A 26,361-nucleotide genomic window follows, 5' to 3' on the forward strand; every position below is an offset into this window, starting at 1 on the left:
TACACACACTGCGGCCTGTACATTAATGATGGTTGTCACAATGGGAGTATGCATGAAAAAAAGTTACCCACTCATCATCTTCATCTGGCCACCAGTTTCCTGCCACTGCCGAAAAAATCACACAGCCCAATATACAAAAACACTGGATAGTGCAAATGAGTTTTTCAAGTCGACTCTCTCACAGAGGGAAAGAAAATATTGCCAGACAAAGTCAATGCAAATTCATTCACTTGCTCCAAAAATCAATGCTAGAATGGAAATTGTGTTTAGTTTTTGTGACAGTAAGTATGTGTTTCTAATACTCACTCGTGTACAAATTGCACGAGTTTCCAGTAATGCGTGTTATTAGGATGTAATGGATACAAGTACCATACACAAAATGTGTATATACGTGCATGTTTTAATTGAAGTTGAACATGTCATGGGATGTCATAGAAATTAAATCATCAAACTCTTGTTTATAAAAACGTCTCAAGACTCACATGTTCTTCATGAACACATTAACGCTGCAGTAGCCAATGCATTTAGTGTATGTACAAAATGGATCCATCACAATTCACAACTGGGGTGCAATAGAGAATAATATTCCATTCTCAGTAATAGAAACCACATTTATTATAATAGTTCTCAAATAATTCTGGTATCTAATACGTAGATTTCTAAATATTATGGAAAAAGTAGTGAGACATCTCAAAAATGTAAATGCTAAACATCTTTTTTAATAGAGGGTCTCCCACTATTCATAGCTGTGGAAACAGCATCATTTCACATTTCATATCATATAACATGTTCAGTAAGTTCTATAGCTTTATAGTTATTTGGCCTTACTGCCTGAAAAGACTGAGCTGTTCTCCAAGCTTTTTGTAAACAAGTAAATGCCTGGAAATCTTTATCTTTTGCTTGGCTTTTCAGTGAGTTTTGCTGTCATCCTCTCTTTCTCTCTTTTCTTTCAGCATAGCTGGAAGAGCAAATTTATTTGGACACTCTGTTCTTTGGCAACAACAGTGGGACTCAGAGTTCTCCTCTGCATAACCTCTAAAACTGCATAGGGCTATAGCTTAGTTAACAGTAAATCCTAAATATCTTCATAGACACTTTCTCCAAGGCATATACTGTACAAACACAAACACACACACACACACACACACACTCATGCAGACTTGCACTTTTTTGCACACTCAGACCCATTCTCTTTACTTCCACAGCAACTTTTAGAATCATGTACGGTCCAGTCACTACCTGCTCGTCCAGGATCCCCGCTCACCTGGGGTCACCTTGCAGAGGATGCAGGGCCAAGACTGCAGACCTTGATGGGATGCAAATTGAAGAGCCACTGAGATGAAGAGGAACCAGGTAGGAGAGGAGAAAAGCAATTATTTTCTCTTCTTTTCTCTGCTGCACTACACTCAGTTGCTCCTTTATTTCAAAGGCCACATTTATTAAGTGCCACCACTGATAGAAAAACACCTACTAAAGTGACTGCTTCACCTTCTCAGATGTTTTATCCAACCAATTGTATTAATGACCAACTCAACAGAAAAGCATCATTATGTTCTGTCCGCTGTACTACAGTGGGCTCACTAATGGGGCCATAATTGGTGCGAATTACAATGTGAACAGGCAGTGGCATAGCCTTTGGGATGGCTTGATTGAGAGGCCTACGCTGTGTCGCATTGCGGGAGATCCATGCATTCTCTTGACTCTAATCACCTCTTTTCTTCCTCATTCAGCCTCTCTTTATTTTCTTCTCCCAACCCATGCCCAGGGAGTGCAAAGCGAGCAAGTGGGGTCATGCAGGGCTTTAAACAATTGCGGCTATTTATGCAAATACAATCAATATTTGATAGTCCCCCTCTCTACTGACTCTCTCGCTCCTGCTTCCTCTCTTCATCTCCCTCTCTAACAAGAGACTGCAGTAGGGGCATTAATTAGGGCCAGACATGCGCCAAGGATTCCCCACAGGCGTGAGCAGCACGGCCGGTTCATACCAGGCCAGGAGAGGACAGGTTTGGCTTGACCACTGCAATCAGGAAACAGTGCGATACCACGGGGGCGGCAGTTGCCACACGGCAATCTACAGAAGCCCAGCTTAACTTAAATACCTCTACTGAAGGATAGTTTCTATAGATGGTGTCAGTTAAAGACACACCAGTGCCTGTAATGTATAGATTTCCATTCGTTTAAACTTGGCAGTATTTTGTAAGTTGATGGATTCTTGGGTGAACTGACTGCCCCCTCAAGTTACTGTTCTTACATCAGTCAAGCTCTCTGTTCCCTGTTTTCAGGTCACAGTGATAACAGGGGCAGGTTTTCTACTCAAAATTCATAGTGATTTTTAAAACAACATCAATGGTAGACAAAAGCAGGCTTCTTGGGTGAAGGTGAGGCTAATTTGCTCATCTAGCTTTGAAAGGAACCACTTAAAACAACATTAGGCAACTATTTTACCATAAAATAGCAGCTTCAAAATCATTTTGATGGTACACTGGCTTGTATTAGGGAGAATGGCACCTTTTTCATTCCCACTCTGCAACCCAAACAAAGCATTACGCACCCAAGTAACTGTGTAGTACTTTGGCACACCACCAATTATGGGTCGTCAGCTAGCAATAAAAAATAGCTATCTTGGTAATTCTTTTCTTTCATTTATCGACCCCTTTGATGAATTTTGTGTTTGTTCCCTGAGCGACTGATGGACTTTGTTCTCTGGACAAGAGCTGTTAGCTTCTAGAAGTACCCTGCTTCCAGTACCCTTAACCATTCAAACTCTGAGCCCAACAGAATTTAACGTGTCAGTCTACTGTAATTACAACCTTGTGGCTGCAGAGGCTGCTATTGCAGCTGCTCAGCAAAAGTTACACAGTATTGTATTTATTTCACAAAGTCATCTGCACTCATGTTCCTTCTTTAATACAAAAAAGGGGAAGAATGAGGATCTTACAAACAGCAAGACTTGTGTCCAGACATCAACCACACATATTCCTAATAACTTTCAGGAGCTGAAATGAGAACATAATTTGAATTTGTTAAAATATTCCTGCAGTGGACATATTTGAGCAAGTGTAAGGACAAAGCACCATCTGAAGTCATAAGGGTGATGAACAGGAGATGTACCTTTACAAAATATTAAAGAGTTGTTTTTTTGTTTTTTTTTTCCACCAAGGAGCCTTTGTCAAGTGCATTGTATTACTGTATTCTCAACTTTGGGCCAAGCCGCTAAACCCAGAGAGTCTGAAGGCTTAGTTCCGTTTGCAAACCACTGTCCTACATTTAGGACACAGCACATAGATTCTTAATAATTTCTTAGGGATTTCCACAGGATTAGGTTCAGACAACCCAAGCAACTTCCTTAACACCAGCCATTTCCAATTAGATCCTATTAACAGAACACTGACTTCAGCTCTGCAAACACCCTATAGGGGATTTCCATCAGCTTAACAGAAGGGAAAAAGTTTATAACAGTTGCATGTATTCCTTCCATATGGCTGATATATACTGTTCTGATTTTCTTTATCCTAGTGTACCATGAAGTTGTGTGATAACCTCTGAATCGCACCAATGAGTCATGAGTAAGACATGGAGTTATCTAGAGTATCATGCCTATCACACATACTATGGATCATGCAAATCAGGAGTTCATGTATACTGTAAAGGCCTGATGTAGCCTGCCTGTTGAAAGGGGCTCGATTAAGCCGCAAGTAAGATGACAGAGCTTTAGAAACTGTATGGGTCAGGCTTTCTCAGAGAGAAAAAAAAGTGATGGGGAAAGCAGAGAGCGAGGAGAGAAGGAATCGTCTTTTCCCTGGTGGTCTATGAAAGCGGATGCACATGTAGCAGCTGGATGATGGAAGGCAATAAAAGGAAGATGCTTTGGAGGAAAGGTTATAAGAATAAATCAAAAACAGTAAACTCTGATGAGAAGCATCTAACGTGGACAGAAAAGGATTTCTGATGCTTTTTCATGCATAGTTTAGTCTGAGTTCTTGGCCACACTGGCACTTGCAACACCAAAATTGATACATTTCAATGGAATTGCTGCAATAAGGAAATTTTCTAGCATTTGCTCGTAACTCTGACACACAACTTTGTGCCCTAGTTCATATTGCAAACCAGTTTGATAGCACTGACGTTTGAGAGGACCGAAGAGTCCAAAATGTAGGAAGTTATCATATTTAGCCGTGTTTCATCATGCAGTTTTATACAACTTTGTTTTGCTGGTTTGTAAGCTGTTATAAAGAGATGTGGCATGGTTTACAGGCAACCAATGCCACATACTGTCAGAGAGAAAGAAGTGGATGAGACGTACAGAGGTAAAGTAAAGTTAAAATGGCTACAACCAAAACTTCACAATAAATGTACCAGATGATAATGTGAAAACAAGACGAAAGGGGTCCCTCATAGTGAAGAGCCTACAGAGAATTATCACTCAAATCTGAAGCACACCTCAGCTCTCTTAGAGCTTTATAGCAGAGCTACAGCTCATTTAGCTGTACCCCACGAAACATCACCGTTTTGGTTCACTCTCACCACTCTCATGGCTAAAAATCTCTAAAAACCCTGTGTACACACTGTTCTCCCCAAACTGCAGAAGGACACAGTTAGCAACTAGCTGGTGAATCCAGTGGAGTATTTAACAGCTGAAGAGCCAGATATTTCCCTCAGTAGTTGGTAGGAACCAAAAACTGAGCTAAAACAGAATGACTATTGGAATCAGGTTTTCCAGGTGGCCAGAAACATGAGTGTTTTGGATGTATAGATGATACGTCAATGCTGTGTTCAGAACATATTTCTGCTGCATCCCAGTGGCCAAAAAAGGTTATCGTAAGTTTAAGGTTTCTCAAATTGGATTTCAAATTGACACGTGTATATGAGCTACACTGTACCGTTAGATTCACAACTATAAATACACTTTCACTATGTCACCAAGCTCCTAGCATTACCTATTTTCTGAGTACAATTAAATATTTATTTAAGGCTGTAACACAGAGCCCTTGTTTGCTGTTTCAAGCTGCTCAAATAGTTCTGCCTAGAACTCCTCCCAAGGTTGCGTTAAATGACATCAGCACCAGTGGACAATGGTCTGTTCCAACATGAGGATGCCACATTGCCAAGTCCTCTCCACATACAGTAAGCAGCTGGGCAAAAACCTTGTAAGTAGGCACACACAGACAGGCGACTGGTTGCAAAACAAGCACCCCCATCTCTTGTCTTAATGGGTGTTAGAATCTGTTCTGACTGTACACAAATCAAATGAATGTACCAGCTCAAGGCTCGCCTGCAGACACACTGCACATTAGAGTGAGGCGCTTGTGATACGGTGCTCTTAAGCTGGCACAGAACTGTATGCATAAATCAGAGGGAGCACTGCTGAGCCGAACAGAGGGGATGAGCGGACAGAAGTGCACGGGGATGGTTGAAAGAAAGGTAAAAAGTGTGAGAAGGACACAAAGGGAAAGGTTTAAGCAGAAAAAAGAAGGGACACATGTCCTCTTTCTGCTTCACTGGGTTGCATACAAGTGAACCACGTGTTATTGTTACATCTGTGCATACGTGTGCAGGCTTGCATATACTGTAGAAGTACATGCACGTGCGTGTAACAATCAGATTTGTGCATGCGGGTGCACAGATGCAGCTGTGGTTTGCTTCATGGTTGTGTATCTTTATGGGTGCACTCACACACACTTATTCTCTGTGGTCAGGGCAAAACACTTAAGAGCCCAGCTCCCTCCTCAGTACTCACCTGACAGCTCACCATTTTTCATAGCATTTCTACTGCTCTCTCCCTCCCTCTCTTTCTCCTTTTCATTTGCTGCTTTCCCCCTATCTTTTCCCTACTTCTTCTAAATTGCACTGCTCTCCTAGGACTTAAGAACAGGACGATGAGGAACAGCAGAGCAAAACAAGGCAATAACAATTCAAAAACAATGACCTCAAAACAAATTTGCTGAGTTCAACGTGGGCCCCCATATTGCCTCCCATTCTTTTCGTCACAAGCGGGCAATTTGGAGAAAGACTAAAGTTATGATTAATTCATCCCACTGCTGCTGGTGAATATATCAGTAGCAGTGATGCCCCAGAGCATCCAAACAATCAGTATCTTTCTCATTATTCTCAGTCAGACCTGCGAAAGATTTTGTGTATGTGTGGGTGTTATAACATATTCAAAATGTATGCACATGCCTGTGTGATTCTCTAAATGTGATTTTTCGTCCGTGTCCCTTCACCCGAAACCCAATTCCAAGCTTGCTAATGCATTATGGATCATTAGACAAATATACTGACGGCGCACTGATTACAGAAATGAATGATGCATGCTGTTTTGCCCCATTGTGTGTGTGTAAATGTGTGCACTTTCATCTGTGTGTGTTCTGATGCACACAGAGAGGTCGTTTTGAGAGAGACAGTCTCAAAGCAATGAATAGGATGTCCATTAGTGGCAGACTATTGGTAATACGACACAAGGGTTACGGATAGGGTTTACAGCGTCATCCTAAACCACGTCATCAGCTTCCAATCAAGGTCACCTGCAGGGTAACACAGAGAGTGTAACTCAATTCTTGCATCAGCATGTATAGTGAGAATTATCTGTACTATCCACAAAGATAAAGTGCTAGAAAATAAAATGGAATTAACTTTAGCACCATTATTATGAACATATGACATATTTTTTATAGCCTTTTTTAACAGAAATGTCAACTGCTTTCAGCCTCTACACATCAACTGACAAACTCATTTTTAGTTTTCAACTGAGAATTCAATTACTTAAATTCACGCTTCAACTACTCACAGTGCACTTAAACCATTTCTAGGGCTTCAATTTCAATTGCTGTCATTGTTTACCATTTTATTGCGACTGCTTTCTTCTCTCACTCTTATAGTTCAACTACTTAAATTTTTCATCTTTCCCACTTCATCTAACAGTTCAGTTGTTTTCATCTTTCCAACTTCAACTGACATTTCAGCAGCTTTCATTGTTCACACTTCAACCGGCAGTTCAACTACTTTCAAATGATGACATACTGTATGCGCTGGACAAATTCCACAAAAGACACTTTAATTGCTTTACACGCTGCAACTTAAAACTGGAACTCCCATTCATCATCTCAGATACAAAAAACATTTTAGGACATTGGAATTTTTAAAAATTTTCTGTATAAATAAGCACATGTATATTTTCTTCAGAAAGTTCAGGCTTTTCTAGTTTACTGAATACCTTCTTTTTTGGATGAGAACAAGTGGGACCTCCATATTGGTGCCATTTGTACCACATCGTCATGAAGATAGAACCACAGTGGAACATTTCAGCTGTCTGTCAACAGTTATTTAGAGTTTTTTTTAACACAATTTTCTCACACTTTTACACTTCTCAATACACCCAACAGCTAAATGAGAGTTTCTTCTGCTCACTTCGCTGTACCGAATCCCAATTCACAATCTCTGACAAGTGGCAACTTCAGTTTTCCACCCTTCACTCCATCTGGCACAGTGGTCTTCAGCCTATCGGAGGTGCAGATTTCCACCAGTGGGAGGGAGGAGGGTTGAATGAATCAGAGCAAATTGTGGGGGTCATGTTGAGGTCACAGATGATGTCACGGTGGAGCGAGTCTCTTCAAGTGAAGTCATCAAAGCCTCATTATTCTTTTCACTCAGGTCCGCTTGGGCAAATTAGCTTCACCACTCAGGTATGTGCATGTGTGTGTGTTTCACACTCTAATTTGTGCCAGTGCCCAGTGTGAGTACACCCGAGATGGCTTTTGTGTGCTTGTGCGCGCGTTGTGTGTGTGTGTGTGTGTATTTGTGTGCAGGGGTGCTAATTGAGTTTAAAATTCAGCTGTTCAAAGAAACACACAGCATTTGTGGTCAGATGCTGTTGGAAGAGGACACATCATCAAACAGCCTTATTACAATGACAAGCATTAAGGAGGCGGCAGAGAGGTAGAGAGAGGGAGGAAAGGAGGAAAAAAGCATCAAAACATAAGAAGGAGACTTATCTGTTTTTCTTATACTTGCTGCGCTATCCTCACTTATTTACATCTGATGAATCATTTTCACTTAAGTGAGAGATAGAAGGACACCAGGTGAAGAAGTGATGATAAACAAACAAGAGAGGAGTTTATTTATCTTAAAATCGTCATCAACCTGTTGTCACGCGCAGCAGCGGAACCACTGGGCGTAACATTCGTCACGGACTAGCTGCCTCCGTTGCAATTTGCATATTCCTGTTTGCATAATGTGCATAAGCTTGTGGTTCTAATTACAGTATAACGAGCATCAAAATTGATTGCTTGTGTATCTTTTTCTGTTTAAGGAGTCAGTCTTGATCTAAACAGTCATTTGGAGTGTGTGTGCATATGTGTCTGTGTATGTTTGCACGTTTTATAAAAAGTGATCCGGTGACCTTTAAGTGAGGAAGGGAGGAGAAAAGTCAGTGATTCTCACACACACACACACACACACACACACCCCAAAGACCCACACACTGAGTGTCATATTTGGTTAATGCGTTGATTTTGCAGAGATTCGCTTTATCAGGAGAGCATGTAAAACACTCCATCACATGGAGCTTTGCTAAAGGCCAGCACTGTCACAGCTGCTTTGCTAGTCTCTAGGTAACTGCTGCACATATTTGCCACATACTCAACTACATAACCTGTATGGACATTTATTCCAACAAGCATGATGACATGGAAACAAAAACATCCAGTGCATCTGTCTCGTGCATTAGACAGGAGAAAGCCTCTGTGTTTGCTCATGCATGTGTGAAAGATAAATGCAAAATAAATGCTACAAACTGCCCTTATTTCTGCATATACAAGTCCCCTGATGTAAAACACAACTGCGACAAAACCCACCTGAAACACTGAACTGAATTTAAACATCCATTTCCTGACACTGCGCACATCCAGCTTATACCAATTAGTGGTGAAAAACCTGCAAGGACCAGAATTGCACTGTAAATGTCATAAAGACCTACATGTGCACCCAGCAGGGAGAGAAAGAAAGACAGAGAGAAAGTGAGGGACAAGTAGACGCTAATTAGCAGATGGGAGCAAAGCAGCGCTAAGAGTTTTGACAATGAGGAATGTCGTAATTCCGAATCGTCCATTCTCTCCCTCCTCTTCCATCCCGTCCCTCTCATTAATTGGCTGTCACAGTTGTGAGTGTCTTGATGTATGTCTGGTGTGTGTGTGTGTGCGCGTGTGGTGATTGTCAACATCAGACAGACCGCCGTGGGCTGCGGTTGCCCCGGGCGATGAGCAACCACATCATTAGAGGGAGGTGATTATCTTATTCCGTGTGACGATGCTGACTACATTGGTAACCAACACACAAACGCACACACACACACACACACACACTCGCGAGCTCTCCCTCTTGCTTTATGAGTTTTTTTTCCATCTGTTTCCATCAATCTGTCAATTTTCAGGCTCTTTATTCATTTCTTAACTTCCTGTCTCCTGCCTGACTTTCTGTCCCTCATATTAAACCCACGCTCGAACACACACAACAGGGGTTGGGAAGTCAGGCAAAACAGCATTAAGTGGAAGAATGTAGAAAATGCCACCTAAGTGATAATGAAGGAAAGAAATGCCACCGTGTGTGTGTGTGTGTGTGTGTGTGTGTGTTAGCTAAGTGGCCATATGTGTGTTAATGTCCACATATGTCTGCCTGTAGGATTGTGCAAGTTTAGAAGACATGAAAAGAGCGAAGACAGAACAGAAATTCACCGAGACTTCACACAGAGAGTCACAGAGAAAGGAACAAAAATCAAAAAGCAAAGCAAAAAGAGAGATAACTCATCTTCTCTCCTACCGAGACTCATCTACGGGCTGTGCAATTGCGCTACGCCATCTTTACTGCTCAGCTTGTAGCCCTTAAGCAATACAGGGATTAGCGTAGAATTTGTTCTGTGAAGATCCTGCTCTAATATGTGGCTGTGATGTAAAGGAATCTATCTTGATGCATTAAGACCTGGGGGAGAGCTCTGTTAGGAATGAGGCAAAACAAAGAGATGAAGGTGTTCAGTAAAAACAGTTGCTACAGAACTCAGGCCTTTTAAATCGTGGTGTAATATCTCTCAGTCTTCGCAGAATGTCACAGGATCGGTGGATAAAAAAAGCTTGCTGTTACCTACATGTTACCTGGCAACTTGGGAAAGCAACACGACTCACTTTAGCTATTACATTATGTTTGAGAGGGAAGATTTTATGTTGATTAATTCACTGTATAACCATTTGCTGCTATTATGCCGAGGCTGACTGAGGGCATGTTTCTGTTCGACGCTGTTGGATACTACATCTGGCTCCTACCTTGTTACTTAGTAACATGAAAATGTTGCTGTTGCTTCCTCTGAATGTGTATATGATGTCATTTCTACCCACTGCTTGTGTTTATTATTCTCTGTTCTGCTAATATTTTACAGTTATGGTAGTGACTCTGTGAGACTAGTTAGGGACAGGGTGTTTTTGAGCTAATGCTAACATCAGCATAGTAACACTCATAATGCCAATGCAAACAGGCCAATGTTTGGCAGGTATAATGTTTACCACATTCAGTATACCTTGCTAACACGCTATGCTAGGACAAAAACTGAAATAAAAATAACAGAGGTTTTATGGGGGACTACTGTTTCCCCTTGCCTCTTGTCTTTGTACTAAGCTAAGCTATTGGGCCATTGCTTTTAGCTAAATACTTAACAAATATAAGCAAAAAAACCAAATACTTTCCAAAATGTGAAACTGTTCCTTTAACTGCTGGCCTCCATTATTTAGCTATGTGTCATGCATTAGATCTAAATCATGCTCTGTGTGGGTAGAGAGGAGATGGTGGGATCATATCTAGTGCAAATTAAGGGAAATAATTAATGTGGAGATTGTTCTGAAAGCTAAGTGGTTAGCTCAGTTCATGTTACACGTGTTCCAGGATAATTAACCTCTAAAAGGAGGTGAGGATGTGTGTTGGATTCAGACAGTGAGATGATACAACAGAGGTGGTGCTCTGCAGAAAAAAAACAACATCGGACCGTGAGCAGGTTATGGAAACGCGAGGCGGTCTGATGTGCAGCAGAACTAGCAGGGTGCTGAAAATGTGAACAACTGTTTTGGCACGCTGAGTCTCTTCCTGTGATGCTGTTTCTCATTATCTTCCTGTGTTAATCTTGAGATCTGCTCATTAAACAGAGCAAGAACATCCACACACTGTCAGCAACTCCACAGGAACAAAGTGCCAGCACACGGAGAAGTGTTCACTCATAAAGACGCACGCAAAGAGAGACGCCGTATCTCACCCCTCTCTCCATATGTGTCACTCTCATCATGGAGCCATTTCTGCCTCCATCACATGCTGAAACGCCTTAGATTTCAAATATGATGACATGTGGCATTTCATTAATCAATTTTTCATACTTGACAGTCTATGAATATACTGAAGGCTGAGATTTTCATAGTGATTCATGTTGGCCTCACAAGCCAGTGAGCCAAGCCAGTGTATGTAGCTGAATGTGTTTGTCCATGCTCATAAGAGAGTGTCTTTGTGTGGGTTGGGAATATGAATTATCTCTCCCCTAAAAACATAAACAAATGCAATATGTATGTTTGGCCGAAGAAAGCTGTCAGACCTGATCTCTGTCTGTGCCCGCTGTGTGCATCTGTGCATGTTGCTGCTTATTTTAAATTCATGCATTTCTTATTCACCGACGAAACTTCCACAAAACAGTTTGGGACAAAAATGACATCTTATTCCTTAAACCGTATACTGCAGAACAGTTTCACACGAGACACAGCCTTGCATAACATTACTGTGGTTTTGCCTTGCTGCCCATCCCCACACACTCAGTTCCAGTCTGCTCAGAGCACTCAGTGACATCCATATTGCATGAGAATATTGCTTGGAACTAGTCACACAAACATACAGACAGGCATGCATACGGTTTCTCACAAAAATACATACAGCATCATGCATACATAGAACGCATATAGAGAATGCATGCACACACACATACACAGACACACACAGACACAGCAACTCTCATTATAAAGTATGAGGTCATGAGTTCAGGCCTCGGAGCCTGCAACCCAGATAGCACCTCTTCTTCTTCTTGTAGCTTTATTAATTCATCGAGCGAGCATCGCGCACCGCAAGCTCCACAAACCATAATTTACTATGCACTGCGCTAACAGCTGGAGTGTATCTCAAATAGAGTACAGTTACATTTCCCCTGCTGTCCCTTACATGACAACAAAGCCAGCAGCTTAGTTATTTTTGAGCTGACGAGCAAGCAGAGGAGACGAGCGCTACAGACAGACAGAGCTGGGGAGAGAAATTGCCTAAGCTCAGTGTGCCTCTGATGTTCATCAGCTAGCAGAAAAGATGGAGGTTAAATGAAGGAGGAAAGAATTGTTGCCAGTGGGTAGAGAGGAAAGAGAGACTGAGTGGTTAACAGAGGATTAAAAAAACAGCATGTAGCATATTACACACTTTCCCAGAGTACATATTTAAATATGAAACTTCTCTGTCTTTCACACTTTAGATTAACCTTCTCTTCTCGTTCTGCTCCTTTTCGCTGATTTTCTCTCCCACCCTGAGGTTGTGGGCAGAGAGCCAGCTGAGAGAGAGAGAGAGAGAGTGTGTGTGTGGGTCCCGGTAGAGTGTGTGTAAACTCGACCCCTAACCCACCCTTGAGAGATCCAAACCATCAAATATGCATATGGAAGCCAGAGCTGCTATATGTTTTTTTCGTACTCTGAACCAGGCCCATTCCTACTCCGCTACATTTGAATGCATTTAGAGGATTAAGTATAGAAATTGTATGCACCATCCCTCCAATTAATGCCCCCTCTTAAATGTACAATCACACAAGCAGAAGTTTCTCACTCTCATTGCAGACTCACCAGATTGTGACCCTCCTTCCTCTGCTCTAGCCGGCTGACTTTTTTTTTTATCTTCTTTTTTTTTTCTTCGTCTAGCCTAGCATCAGCGATTTCCTTTATTTCACCCACACAGGTTTCAAGCTGAGACAAGGTTGCTCCTGATGAGGTGGGTTCATGGAAAATTTCAGAGCAACTCTCTCAAAGAACAGGAGCGTGATGAAACCAGAGTCTGCCTCGCATTTGGTGAGCATGCACCGCGGTTCCAGTCTGTTCACCTGGAAAAGTATGAGACAATGGGAGAGAGTCAAACGGCAGAGTAAATCCTAAAATGTCATCCAAAGTCCTCACTCGGGGTGCAACTTCACACTGTTTCAAAAGGGATTGTTGTCATTCAGCCAGAATGCATTTCCTGGCAGCTATGGATGCTTTCAAACACTATGAACTTTAATCCAATGAGCCATATCTCATTTTAAGATGGCCTAGCTGCCCCTTGAAGGTATTTCTATATAAACCTGGACACAATCCCATCATAATGGGCTCAATCAGGCTCTCTCTTAAAGAGAAATCCACCCCAAAAATTGATGGATCTTGCACTGCAGGCTCTGTTGTATTGTTTAGAGTTTATGTGCACCAGCACTCTTTCCAAATAGTTTCCTGAGTTTATAGCTGCTCCGTCAAAGGACCAAAGACTCTGGTTGAGCCTCAATACAACAGCATACAATGCTGTGGCCACAAGAGATTCAGTGTTTTCAGCCTGGACACTCAACGCTGGATAAATTCTCACATCACTCTATAAAAGTGAAACTGACAATTTTAAGGGGAATTGGGTGCACAAAAAAAGAATAAATTACAAAACCAGCAATACATTTTTCCAAGTGTATACTTTTTGCTTTAAAGTGCTGTGCATTAGTGCGTTTCACCTCACAACCCTTGAATTAAGCATGGTAATAGGTATGCCGCGTCCCTCAATGCATGTCCCTTATGGAGTGATGAATATGTAAATGAAAACCTGTTCACCTTTAAATGGAAATACTCACATTCTGATTCGGATTATTTTTAAGCTTCTACACCTAAAATTAATAAACCTACTGTATAGCAGATAAACAATCCTAAACAGTTAAATGATATGAAGAGAGATATGAAGAGATTTGCAAACTAATAAACATCCACTGAATGAAAGAGATTATTAAGTTAGTATGTTAGAAGCAAGTAACAGTCTGATGTTATATTTTTGCTTATCATTGATTTTGCTTGGAACATGTTGCTTTAGCCACTGTCTCTTAGCATGATGTGATGTATGTAACGTATCAGGTGCATATTCACAACTTGTTGAATATGCACCTTACAATTTTCATTTCAAAATAAGTCAGCTGGAAACATTAGAAAGTCAGCCAAAGGAATCCCTAAACCATTATGTTAGCTTAATTAGCAAACTAGCCACGGCTAATAAAGTCATTTTAGCTAGCAAAATTGTCAGTCACTGCCTGCTTTTGTCTACACCTGCCTAAAGTGAAGGACCCATAGGTGAACAAATGAAAACTCTGTGTGGCTAAATCTGCCACTATATAAATGTAAATTATATGTGCCATTCGATAATGCAAAAGCATGACAGGCAAAGCAACAGTTAGCAAGGAGGGTAGGGCTTAGTGAACGTTCAGTGCATGAATCTGTGCAACTCGACTATTTTGTAGACAGACTTATATTTAAAAGAAATTTATGCCTCTACAACTGAACATGAAAAAGTCTGAACTAGACTAAATGGGTCTATCAGTCATGTACAAAGTGGAGTAGCAGGAAAAGGTAATATGGCCAAAGAAATGAAATAAATATATCCCTGTAAGATGAATAACTGACATTTTCAGGCCATGTGTGGCTGCCCGGAGACGTGGCCTCATAACACAGAGGATCAGATCTCAAAAGTCCCATTGAAATGAGTGGAACTAACACACTCCTGTGTTTGAATGTATGAGGCTGATACAGCTGTGCATGGATGGTCACAGTGACACACACACACACACTCACACACACTTAAGTCCAGTGACATACTCATAGTCTCTAATTAGCACCGATACTTTGTTGTAAAGGGCAAAGCTGTCTACTGGCTTTTGGGCACGACACTCCTTCGATAACCTTCCAGTCATCGGGAGGAGGAGGGGTGATGGGATGGGAGAGATTGCGTCAAACACAAACACTGTAACAGCAGACAGAGCACTCAAAATGGCACTGCATTACACTGTGTATGACTTTCTAAGGCTTTGTGTGTGTGTGCCATGATGATCGGTTAGTAATGGGGTTAGAATTACACTTAGAGTTATGTCATACTATGTGTGAGTCATTACTGTAAAGGGATTCAGACATGTTGACCAACATATAGCAAAATGAACAATGGATAAAACTGAGATTTACTCTTGGTTGGTTTTCTCTCATTATCACTCCATCCAATTCTCTGATTCTCTCCGACGTCACAAAGCCTGCAATTCCTCTCACCTGGACTGAACTCTCAGAGAGAGACAAAAATGGAGAAATGAAGTAATCGATGGCAATTGTGTTTAGAGTGACCATCGTGGTGTAAAGAGAGAATGGCAGGGCATGTATAGAGATGGAGTGAGGTAGTTAGGGGGCACGTGTGCGAGAGGAGGCGCAGGCAGCCGAGTCAGAGAAAATTGACTGTGTGGCAGCGTGACACTGAGGGATTTTCACTGAGAAAAGAAGAGGAGTAAATTGATTTTGGATCAGCTTCTGAGTAGAAATTCAAGTGTGACTATGAACTCGCGGAGTAAGATATTACCATATTTGAAATGGTGATCATTTATGTTTAAGTAATGCGGGTAGTATCGGCTGAGAGGGACTCTGTCTTATACAGGAGACTCTCCTCCACACACACACACACACACACACACACACACACAGTCACACACAAATCCATCCAGGTGTCAGTGGAGCGTATACAGTAAGTGAGCTGAATGCTGTGATGGGCTTGAAGCTCAATGAACCGCAAGCCCTCCACTCTCTCTGTCCCATGTCAGAACAGATGGCAACACTACAAACCCTCGCACTCATCCATCATTCACCATTCATTTAGCCAGGCAGTACATAGGTGTCTCTCTGTGTGTATTTGTGTGTGTTTGTCTGCAGTGTACTTTTAGGTGAGGTGACACTGAGGAGATTGGCTGTCAGACAGGTCCGCACGCTAAAGCTCAGCTGCAGGATTTCGGGTCAGCTGTGTCTTCTGTTTGAAATGCTCCCAACAACTGCAGCTTAAAAATATGCATGTGTCTAAAATCAGCAGCGCATCCATTTGACAGAGAAAGGAGACTATCCAATACGTTCAGCAAAATGTGAAAGAAAGCACTATTGGTAAAACATATCACAAGATGATGGATGCCATGTGTCAACTGTGATTGCTCTGAACACTGAGGCTACTGAACGCGGCACAGCGACGGTGATGCCTGTCAAAACTCCTCCAGTTTCTTCCCTGCTCGCTCTACCCCTCTGAAGAACTGGAGGAGAGGAAGTGCAGATGTGTAGTTAGTGTTTCAACTCATCATCGCTCTCCTTCCTTGTAGTGATTTCTGTGTGTATGGAGTGCCTCGGGCAAAAATGCTAAAACCATCTGCTCTGCTAAGTTTGCCCCTCCATTTGACTTTTGCTTATACTTTCTCCAGCTCTCTCTCTGGTCCCTCTCCCCTCTCTTCTCCTTCATAAAGCTGTGCAGTTTTCCCAGCTCTTGCTGCACTGATCGCTAATTGTGCTTTGTTTAGCTCGTCCAGGGAAATTTAACCCTGAATTCAAAGCACACTCATGAATTTTTATTCTTGCGGATGCAAAATTAGATCAAAACGTTTAAGCACACTGTTATTTTATTACTTCATATAACAAACAGCTGGAGCTTTGGAGCACAACTGCTGGTGTTTATCAGGGAGGAGTAAAGACACGTTTCAGATAGGTCACACTCATGTTCGTTTTACCTTTATCGACTGTCTCAAACCCTGCAAAGCCTTTGTTTTCTCAACCATCTGCAAAAAGTAGGTAAGCTAAATGACTGGCTTCTGAGATGACAAGTTCTTGTTTAAATGTCAGTGTGAGAGATGTTACAAGTTACTTATGTCACACACCTTCTGTCAACCTAAAGACTAACAGGCCTATGCAACAGAGGGCTTCATTTTTTCACACCTGTAGTGGTATGTACAGCATACAGGTCTAAAAAGCTTTCCCTCCAGACCTAAAGCCACGGCTTCCATTGGAGGGATGTAATATGCCGACCCCATTGACAGAGAGACAAAACTAGTGTAATTCCTAATGATGTTCAATCTCCTAGCCCCTCTGTAGGCAACTCTATCCACTCTGTTAAATAAAAACTGTACCGGGTTGAAAAGGTATTTTAGTCTCGCTGCTAAACGACCCTCCAGAGATAACAGTAGTCGATTTACCCCACAAATTTCTTCATAGTTTTTGAAACAATAGGTACTCAATTTCAGATAGAGCTGGACAAAAAACGGGCGTCTCATTTCCAGTCGGCAGCTGTCAGTTTTGCAGCTGAGATGATAACTTTCGCTGGCAGATTTTATCAGCTGTGGCTAACTGGCTAATTAATCTAATGCTAGATGCATGAGTTGGCTGATTTTTTCTAAATGTTTCATGCTAAAAGACTGAGGCAAAATGTCAGCATCCAAGATAATGATCCACGTGGAAGAAGTATAAATAATGAAACAGATCTATTTACAGCAGTTCTTGTATTTCAGAGTACAGTTAGTCAATCCTTGTAGTTCAAGACAAGTGATAAGGCTTACTTCATTCTAACAAAACCCTGTTTATACTTCATTTAAAAACAGCAAGATGAGATCAGATTTATGCTAAATGGCTCAAGTTTTCAAACAATGTGTCAGTTTGTTTTGTAGTCAGCTGTTGGGCATGCTAACCTTTGTAGCTTATGTTGGAGGAGATAAACACAATTAATCCTTAATCTAAATAAAGTCACTATCCTCCAAAATCTCTGTTGTGCTCTCTGTCTTGCATCTTCCACTTGCCTTCTTTTATCTGTTATTCAGCTACATTTTCTTGACATCTCTGGTGGTAGAAAACCAGTGGGGTGCTGCGTTTGATTCATTGCAAGAGGGGAACTGCTCTCCAGTAAACTTAGCTCTGTTGCTTCTTTCTAAACGTGATCAAGTCAAACGACCCTGCCTTCATCCCATTCAACCAGTCTATTCATTAGCTAATTAAAATAAATGGCCACTTAGCCAAATCAATTCGAAGAAGACTGCTGCACCACCAAAGTATAGCCCCTCTCCCCATGGATCAAGGCTGTGAGGGCCCACAGTGACTGCTCTTCCAGGATGAACACAGTTGGGTAACCTCCCTTTTATTCCTGGAAACCTGAAAGTTTTTGTTGTTGTATTTTTTTTTATAAAAAAAAAAAAAAAAGAAAAATCTGAGATCAAATGTTATTGTGGATGTGACACACAATCCACTCAGAAAGTGGTAATGTGAAAAAACTGCATACTGGACAATGAACAGTATCACAGGCTTCTTTCAACGAACAGGCAGTGATTTGACAATCCTTTAACCAATGAATTATTCTGTTTAAATTGTGCTTTTATTATGCTGTTGAAAGCATTTGCATGGCCAGGGTGTGGAAATCTGTGTGTATGTGTATGTGCTCAAATCTGAAGTGAATGGATGCAACAATACATACCATTCAATTCTGTGCATAACAGTCCTACACAGAACAAAAGGGTGTGTGTGGACATAAACTGTGTGAATTAAAGGAAAATAAACTATTATAAAACCAAACAGTGGACATTGAGGCAGGGGATTTTTTTAGTAGTTTAATCATTTTAGAGGCAGAACTACACAATGCATTAATTCCATATTTAGTCTACTGCTGACAAAGCAAAGTCCATTCCTAACATCCAGCGTTCAGTGTTAGAGTAATTATGTGTTGCTTCAGCATTCACAAGAATGAGGAGGTTACTAATGTTCCATATATTACTTAACACAACATGTAAATGGACCTGCATTCATTTTCTTTTTCCATTTTAATGAAGTTTATGGTACCAGGTCACTAATGTAAATTGTTTATCTAATATACGGCTTCCCAATCTGAAGGTGTATTACTGTAGTATCCAAATGTTCAACAACTTTGTATAATAAAAAATGGTCTACATTTGGAAAACCCCTGATCTACAGTAAATGTTTACTAAAATAAGTCTCATGTTATCAATATAGAATCATATCTGAAGCAAAAGAGGCAAAAGGAAAACCAAATATTTAGGCGTCTCTAAGTATGTCTGCATTCTCAACTTAAAAGCCCATGTTTGAGTTCCAGTTAGGTGTCCAACTTCACAACATTGAGGGAAGTACATGTGATGGACAAGACTGTGACATCGGTCTGTCTGACACCCTCTCCGTCCAGTCGCATTAACACGACAGGTGGGAAGAGACTCAGTGGGTCTCAGCGGAGTCTTTCTATCTCTCACTGTCTCTCCTCATCTGTCGCACTTTTTCGTTTCTTACTCTTACTGTGTCTCTTTTTTCCCCCTCGCAGACACACACACAAAAAGTATAAAGTAAGACGAGAGATAAACTCAAGGTCTGGCGAATCTAGAACAGATGGATGATGACGACTAAGAGCCTTTTTCTGTACCACTCAGGTTTAGCGGTGGATCTTTTGTCGATCCGTTGTGATCCGCCAGTGGGATGAGCAGCTATTATCACTGAGTGCTAGCTTAACTTGCTGATCACAGCTCCATTATTAGAACCAACGCCTGACTTATGGGATAGAACTTCCCTATCTTCTAGCTTCCTTTAATTTCTGTATTTTAAGAGAAGTGGAAAGATATATCGCATGAATATATTAATCTGAATTACTGTGGCTTGTCAGAGCAAAGAATGTCTGTATGCTCAAATATAGATTATAATAAAATATGATAAGAAATGCAACAATAGTTTTCGTACATATTAGTGTCTTTGACCATTATAATCTGAAGATAAATATTCGGAAGGACAACACAGCAACTGAAATGCATCATGGGTTTTTGTAAGGTTTTAAAGGCTCTGTAAATGGCAGTAGTGTCAAAGACTTGACAGATTAGTTTTGTTTTCTCTGTTGCTACACAGTGCATCTCTGTCCAGATAGAGTGCAATATGTTTTCCCAACTGAACAAACAGGCCAAACCAGTGTACACATGTACATGTGTGCGTCCATTTGCACAGAAACAAATAAAATGCATGCATAATCCCATCATGCACGTACCAGGCCTAAACAAGGCAGAAAGCACTGGAACTACTCTTTCACAGTCCAAACTGTAGCAAGGGAGCTGTATCAGGCAGAGATTGGTAATAAAACTTTCCCTTAGTCAATGGAGTCCGTGAGAGTGCACTTGTGTGTGTGAGCGTGTACTATGTTCTGCTCTCAGTGGTGTGGGAGGTCTGATTTGTTGCAGTAATATCGACAGGCAAGGCTTTGGAATGAGGTCTTTCCTTCAGGGAGCCCTGCCTGCGCGTACACGCAAACACACACAAACACGTACACACAAAAACTCGGTTTGTATTAGCATAGTGAGGACATTTCCACTGATGGCATCCGATCTCTAACACCTAACCCCAATACTGCTCACCCACAAAGTTGTGTCCAACTTTAAGTAAAAAAAAACTGGTCACATCAGCATCTTTATTAATTTTACGGCAAAATTAATTCCAATAAAATCACAGCAACCTTCACTCACAGGGGTGATTTAAAGCTGCGCAAATTATTTTTACACGGCTGACCAATAGCAAAGCAGCTTGCTAGTGCTGACCTGTCAGGTAATGAAGAACTAAAAAAGCTATCTGAGGAAAGAAGCCCAGGGACATATATTGCCTAACTAGCCTTTCATTAGCTGGCTTGCCTGTTAGTGGTTTGCTCAACAGCTACAGTACTTCACCAACTATCCCTGAGAGGTGTTACTATGTCACTAACCTTCAAGAACCAAACATTTTGTGATGACAAAAGGTGGTACAAGCGGTGAATTCTTGACTTTGATATAATCCTAATTCTCAACCTAACACTCAAGTCCTCAACTGAGAGAGTGACCATTTTGTTTTTAAGTGCAGAAACAAAGTAACACAAAGACCTCCATGTGTAACACACCTCCATACACTTTTTACACACCTTTCTCACCTAAGGCGAATGCAACACTACAGACACAAAGGAAAGTAACAGACTGGAGCACATCTTTGGCGGTAACACTTTGTAAATCAGAGAGATGCGCTCTCTCTGTACAACTGTCCGCACTTCTCTCACACCCTGTTCCTCTACTGACACATTGGCCAATTAAACTTCTAAACTCTGACACTCAGACGACTGTCTGCTTTTTGGAGTATCTGGGGTATTTTTCAGTGTGGGTGTGTGAGTTCTCAGGATATACTGTCCTGGCATTTCTGTCAGGCAACGGACGGATTCCTGTTTGACTCTGAAACTGCAGAACTTTTTAAAAGGTCTGAGACAGCAAAAAAAAAAAAAAGCAGCATGCCTCCCCCTCCCTCCATTTCTGTGCAGTATGGCATAAAAGAGACCTAAAAGAGGCCTTTTCATATCTTCTTGTCTTTGTCTTCAGTCCTCTCTGGAGTCACTTTAAAACATATTGAGCTCTTTGTTGTCCTCCTACTAAGTCTTATCCATGAAGCTTAGCCAATCTACAGACAGAAAATAAAACAATTCTTGTGATGCCAAATGGCTCATCCTCAACCACAATTAGGCAAGGGAAGGGAAAGAAATAAAAAAAAGTCACCTTCAACTAAGTATTGAGAACAAGTCCAACTTCCGGGTGAGGTCAAGAGCAGAATTCACATGAGAGAAGATTTTTGGGACATTTTGGGACAAACCCCCATTGTTTCCCCCCAACATATGGGATGAAATTTAACCTGAAAGACAGTAATTCTTTTATAAAAACAAAATTCTGACTATATTCTGTCACTGGCAGCATATTTCATTCCCCTTACATGAGTTAGTCTTTCCAGAAGGGCCACACACTCAATCATGATTTCAATCATCCATTTTGCACTACAAAGTGACGGCGTACAAAGTATTTCAAACATAATCATGTGATTTCCAGGTGGCCGGCTAAGGCTGATTGACAAGCCTATTCATTTTCTTTTCAAATGGAAAAAGCTAAAGGAGATGAAAAGGCCAGAAGATCTCAGAGTATTTCAAAAGCCCGGAGACCATCAAAGATTCAGTTCTCATGCGACAGATCCAGTTCAGCATGGAGCCACAAAGATCGCAATAAAGACGGTAAATGATTGTCACACACCGGCGGACCGTTTTGCGCGGGTTATCAGAAACACATTGAACACCTGCAGCAGGTGTATGTGACTGTGCGAAAGTGTCTGCCGCTATGCTGGTTTGAATATGCATGCGCATGTGTATGTGTGTATGTGTGTGTGTGTGAATGAGTGACTGGTGGAGCGCATACATCTACGCAGGATTATGGGAACACTGGATTATTTCCTCGGTGCCTTGAAAAAGCTCCTTCAAATCCTTAAATGAACAGTCAAGGAGAGGACAGCAGCTTGAAAAGTCTTTTGAGTCATTCCGAGTGTTTTCTGGTAATACAGTTACAACAAAAGTGACCTCCAGTTTTCTGAAAAAAGGACACTTTGCTGAATAAATCAGCCGTTAAAAATTCACAAATCTGCTGTGTATATTTGTCGATATTTGTTTTGGGTGACAGAACTCTTTTATTGAATAAAGTGACAGTGTATTACTGCTCGTGCGTGTGTGTGTGCGTGTATTTGTGCATGCACACTGAAGCATGAAAGATAGACGTGTGCGCGCACATGGCACAGACTATGTGGGCCCTGACACCCAGCAGTAAACAGTCGAAGAAAAAGCAAGATGACTGAGCCCAGCAGCCTGTTAGACTGTTGATAAAAGAAAGACCTTCCTTTAGAACCAAGAGCAACAAAACATCAAGCCTCGCCTCACTCTCCTCTCTCTTCTTCTTCCTCTCTCAGTGTCTCCTCCTCTCTTTCTGCATGGCATCTGTCACAAAGTGGGAATGCCAGTGGCAAAGACGAGGGAGCAGAAAAGATGACGGGAAAGATGAAGACTGCAGAAAGATTTGGGCAGAGAGGAAAAAGGGAAGGATACTTGATAAAGGAGTGACAGGTGGAATTCAGAGCCCGTCCAAGAAGCTACGAAAAGATGAAGGGATGAATGGATGGATAGAGGAAAACAATAAACGGACAAGCCGCCAAAAAAATAGATGAAGATAGGCATACAAAGGAGAGGAGGAAGACTGGAAGACGTAATGCATGATGTGTGTGCGAGTGTGTGCGTGACAGTGTGGGATCTGGCAAGCCGTGCTTTTGGCCTTCATTGGGGAGCTGATAAATCCACAGCCATTTGACTCCTGCCAGACGCCGCCCCACACACAAACGCGCGTACACACACACTCTACGCACAGCACATCTCCATCTGTTTGACTTGTGCCAGTTGCCCCCTTTCAATTACCCAGCATGCCTTTCTCCCTCAGAGAAATTAGTCTATTCAATAGTGCTGTGAAAGAGAGACAGATGGACAAACATAAAAATACAGATAAAGTCATTAGTAAGAGATAACAGGTGCTAAAATTACCCTCCTCTATATACTATCTAACTAGCATGTTACTTAGGATAAGCCTGTTTGGGGGGAGGTTACCTCATTAGGAGCATTATTAGAGCAGGAAAATCATTGTTTAGGCTGTGCTGTCAATAATGAGGATATTCGAAAACATTCATTTCGTTATTCAGGCTGTTTCCTGAATGGGTTCCCAATCAGTCAGTGCTGTCAAACTAAAATATCCATTTTGGTTTAAGGTATATCTTGTTTTTTTAATGACTGTGTCAGACAGGAGAATTTGACCATTGTGTTGTATTTGTCTGGGTGTCAAATTCTGAGTCAATTTCCAACCCCAAGATTAAAATTGGCACAGCTGGCATCAAAGCCCACTGTAAGCGTGACTGGGGCTTTACATCAAGTTTTGGTACCAATGTAAAAAAATTCAATCCATATTTTTCATTTAGAAAATGATACCATTCCAATTTCCACACACTAGCACAAGAACATGCTCACCCCGGAAAGTTACATAAGTGGTATAAGAATTTTGGTGACATAATGACACTTTGCAGAACTAGTTGGTAAACTAATGTAGCTGGCAAACCAATGGTTAACAAGCTAGCCAGCCAAAAATATGATATCACAAGTCAGTAATAATAGTTCTTCATTTGCTTGGTCCTGTTATTGTTGTTATTGTTAACGGAACAATGAGGTCACACAGTTCACTCAAAAGACAACTCCTGTCCTCTGGCTCTCCAGTCCCTTAAATTTCAGCAGTGTCAATGTTTGTGGTCAGTGGTGTGAATTTGCATATTAAGGGTCACCAAAGTTGAATTTGATGTCAAAGATTTACAAAGATTGACGTCATCCCCATGAGTCAATGAGTTCAGGTTTCATACACTGCTCTAGTCATGACAACTCAACATCGCTTTCATTCTAGCTACGTTCCCCCAGGAGGCCAAAGGTCAAGGCAGGGATTTAGCATCTTACTTGCTTATACTTCGCCACTATGACAACAAAGCTTGTTACAAGTGTATGTTCCATAGAGTGTCAAGTGAGTCAAAGCCCCTGCACCTATGTATGTTCATGTTCATGTCCATAACATGTTCTCATTATGTTTCATTTTGCATGACTGTATGTTCAATTTGTGTAATTATAGCTTGTATGTACCAGTTTGTCACCTGAGGGTTGACACATCGTCTCTCTCTCTCTCTCTCTCTCTCTGTCAGCTGCTAGCATGTATTACAGTGTATCCATGGCTCCACTGTACATACTGTATGCTATTGGGAGGGATAATGAAAAGCTGCCGCATCTGTGAGATCAGCTCCTTGGTAACAGGCGAAGGCTGTGCTGTCAATCAAATGGGAATGCTGTCAGTCATGGAGCTCTGGTCACGGATGAATAAACACAAGAATTGGAGGAAGGCAAAGAGGAGGGGATCTACACAGCGAGGCGTCCTGTTGGTGAAAGGGAAATGCGCCGCTATAGACTTTGCTGGCCCAAGGCAAAACCCTCAAAGCAGCTTAAATTCCCTTAATATCACATATCAGTCCATACCCACCTAACAAGTGGAGAGATGAGAGTTAAATGCTGCGAGCTAGGTTTCTGTAATAGTTACCTCAGCCCTCAGGTGAGTCATGGTCACTACATTCGCATTAAGCAGGCTGCTGAGAACAGCACAAATTCAAAGACTCAGTGCCAGTGTGGCCTACAACGTAAACCTCCATAAATCCTTTTTGGTCATTAAGATATTCCTTGGAGTAAATGGGCTAAAACGGCACAGCTCCTTAGTTGTTCCTGTGTGGAGTTTGGAAGCGTTGATTAACGTGAGGTGGTTTCCATTCTGCTGACTCCTTCAGGGACCATGCTCCTCTCCCCACCTTGTTTAAATAGGAGGAGGGCAGATAAAGGGCTCCACTTGGTCAAACAGTGCCGAGGAATGTGAGATAGGCTAATGAGAGCTGCATGCCCAGGCCTCCGGAGTGGTGTGCGTGTGTGTGTGATGTGTGCGTGAAGAGGGAAAGTCTTCTATATTTTGGCTAGTTTACAGGCTAAGCCTGTAAAATTAATAAAGCAACAGCAGTGAGGAACCACTGGTTTGAAAACAAATCACATGCACAGCTGTTAAAAAACAAGAGCAACAAAGTGGCGCTGCTACATGTTGGCCAAACATGGAGCTAAACGAGTTACAGGCGCACACCCACAACCAGAAACAAATTGGCGTGATGTAATGCACAAAAGAAGAAAAAACACAACATGGCCTGCTCGCTTCCAAAATCTAACATCATTGCCAGCCTCCCACCCTCCCTCTCCTGTCTCTGCTCAGCTGCTGTAAGTAGGGCACATCAATTTTTCACAGTGCCTCTGTCTCTCACTCAGTCTATGGCTGTGACCGCAGCCACCTGTCTGGGCCTCATGTGTTATATTCCATCTCTATACGGCCCGTCAAGACAGTATCCCACCCATCCCCTTGAAAAGAAACGCTCACATCTTTTACCCCCCTCTGCTCCTGCGTGGTCCCCTTTGTATGCTTCTCCATCCATCTTCCTCACTCTCTCTGCGATTCCTGCTCTCCACAGCTGTGAATCTTTCACAGTAACGTGCCATCCATCTTCTAATGTATGCAATATGTAATAATCACAAAGGCAGAGGAGCACACACACACTCACACACACACGCACGGGCACACATGCAGACTAACACATGCCATGCAGGGGTGGCTCGATAATGACATGGAGATTAAATGGCAAAGAGAAAGCATGGACTCACTGATGCTGCACTTTACAAGAATTCATCCCTACACACACACACACACACACGCACTTCTCTTGATTTGTATACATCTCACTACTTTCGGATACATACAGAATCTATAGCACAACCCCAGCATCAAAAATCCATGGAGCAAATTTG

General features: G+C 41.7%; 2 protein-coding genes across 4 annotated transcripts in view; both read right to left on the reverse strand.

Moving 5' to 3' along the window:
• LOC108900388 (sodium-dependent neutral amino acid transporter B(0)AT1) overlaps positions 1–26,361 on the reverse strand; it is a 244,075-nt gene that overhangs the window by 189,802 nt on the left and 27,912 nt on the right. The gene's annotated exons all lie outside the window — the stretch shown is intronic.
• The window catches only part of dlgap3 (discs, large (Drosophila) homolog-associated protein 3), a 108,924-nt gene that overhangs the window by 53,965 nt on the left and 28,598 nt on the right, over positions 1–26,361 (reverse strand). The window contains exon 1 of one of the 2 annotated variants that reach the window (XM_051065634.1): positions 12,891–13,140. The exons of the other annotated variant lie outside the window; for it this stretch is intronic. The gene's annotated coding sequence lies outside the window, so the exon portion shown is untranslated. Of the gene's footprint in view, positions 1–12,890; positions 13,141–26,361 lie in introns of those variants that run through there. 2 annotated transcript variants of the gene reach the window in all.

This window comes from Lates calcarifer, linkage group LG3 (genome assembly GCF_001640805.2).
Source record: "Lates calcarifer isolate ASB-BC8 linkage group LG3, TLL_Latcal_v3, whole genome shotgun sequence".
NCBI classification, from domain to species: domain Eukaryota; kingdom Metazoa; phylum Chordata; class Actinopteri; family Centropomidae; genus Lates; species Lates calcarifer.